Below are 2,419 nucleotides of genomic sequence, written 5' to 3'. Positions count from 1 at the left end.
ACGTCCCGAGAATATGATTTATCTTGTATTCACCCTCTATTCAAACAGAATGTGGTTCATATTAATGTTCTCTTTTCTTGTTTCAACCTATATTGCCATAGAACTAAAACAGTAAAGAATAACTAGTAAGGATTTCTAATATATATTCAGCATCTTAGGAATAAGTTTTACCTTTGATCTTATCCCTTTATTGCAACCAGTGCTTATACATGGGATGCTTCAAGTGTGAATATTGAATTCGCATACCACACTTACACTGTGAAACGGCATTCAGTTATTATTATTATTATTATTATTATTATTATTATTACTTAAGTGGATGCATATTCGCCAAAACTAATTTTTAAAATAGTAACAAAAACAGAAATCTCGGAATACAAGGATAGTTAAGAGTAAGAAAACGAAGTTCCATACGAAGCAACTTTGGATTCTAAATTGGTACTTGAAGTTCTGAGAACCTATAGAAGTGATCAAGAGAAAGTATTTTGAGCAAAGAGAGAGAATTATAAAAGTTTGAAAATATGTCTAATGAATGTCATAGGTTCTTCTGTCGTGATTTATATATATATATATATATATATATATATATATATATATATATATATATATATATATATATATATATATATATATACGCTATACATACGTACAGCATAAAATGGCTTAAAGAGCGGACATATCACTTTATCTATACAAGTGAATGCCGTATTCAGGAGCAAACAATTGTATTAAAGAAATAAAGAAGTTTTAACAAGCATTTCGATAAACTGTAGAATCCGTAAGAACTATGAAAAGTGCTACATTAATTTAAACAAAAGAAACCAACTTGCGGTGCACATAAAGACTTAAGAAAGACAACGGAAACCAGAAATACGATAAACATAGCCAAATTCATTTTTCTTAAATAACTTATTCAGATTTTCAGAGGTGTGCATGAGTTGTCTGGAACAACTAGTATCTATCTATCTGTCTATCTATCTATCTATCTATCTATCTATATATATATATATATATATATATATATATATATATATATATATATATATATATATATATATACTCACAATGATGCAAAAATACAAAACTCATTAGATACACTGACTCATAGGTAGATACCGCGACGGCTGCAGTTGTGTGTGAGGCATTGTGAGAAGTGGTTGAGTGAGTCATTCATGTGAAATGCAGCGTCGTTGTAAGTTAGACTGCATTCAAACGTGATATGATGGTGGAAGCTCGTTTCATGGAATATTCGATTTCGGAGATGGTGCCGGAATTCGTCTTTCCATGTGCAAGCGTATGCAGAGTGCATCAAGAATGAGTGGATGAAGGCGTCAAAGGCCAGAACAGACTTCATACTGTGCGTTCTGCTTCCCTCAATATCAGAAATCGGCGACATCTAGGACGTACGGCCAACACAGACAAGAGATCAACAGTGCAACAAATATCGGCCCATTTCAACACTGGACACGCTAGAAACGTTTCTCAATGGACAATTCTTCGGAGCATGTGTGCCCTTGGGTATGAGAGTCATTGTCCTACTCGAGTAAAACTGCCAATTCCGCATTATCGAATATTTCGACGGTGTAAACAGTGACGTAATTCTAAAAAAAAATTAGTGGATATACGCTGGACTGTTTTCAAAAATTTAATATAAACTCCTCGTATGTGCTTCTTCTTTTGTGAATTTAGATGGGTATACGCTTGACTATAAAATTATTAGGTGGGTACACGCCGTATACTTGAGTATAGGCTCCATTACAACTCTGGGTGTAAGGTCATATGGTCCGATGTTTCACGGTGTCAATTATACCATGTCGATTAGAGGCATCGTGTGTTGTTCAAGTCGCATGAAGTAATGGATCGACATGCGTGGTCCAGGACGGTTGGATATCATTGATTAACTGGGGCGCGTTTTCCTGGCATGGAATGGGTCTCCTGCTTTTCTTCAAGACACGTTGATTGCTCCGCGATATTGTCAGCTGTTCTGAGAACATCTCTATCCATTTGTGACCTATCAACGCCCTGACGAAATTGAATTCTTTTAATTGCCGCCGTATTGCTCCAAAGTCGTTTTTGAATGGTTCGAGGAACGTGGAGGAGAAGTTCAGTGATTGAACTGGCCATCATTGAGCCCTCATATACTTCAACTGAGCATATTTGGGATGCCGTTGAACTCAAGCTTCGTGCATTGGATCCTCGATCCACGAACATGCCACAATTGGCTGCCTCTCTGAAGACTGCATGGTGTCAACTCTCTCCGGAAGTATACCAGGGACCTGCACTTTCAAACCGTATCACTCAGTTCCACAGGGTCAGAGGAAGCCCGACCAAACGTTACATGGACATCCCATGCGTTTTGCTAAATCAGTGTATATTTGTATGAATCAAATGTCCGAGGTTATGAAAAAAAGCCAGCTTG

This window comes from Thermobia domestica, chromosome 6, assembly GCF_964235325.1.
Source record: "Thermobia domestica chromosome 6, izTheDome1.hap1.1, whole genome shotgun sequence".
Classification (NCBI taxonomy): domain Eukaryota; kingdom Metazoa; phylum Arthropoda; class Insecta; order Zygentoma; family Lepismatidae; genus Thermobia; species Thermobia domestica.
The sequence above is the reverse complement of the archived record's forward strand: the minus strand, read 5'-3'. Positions refer to the sequence as shown.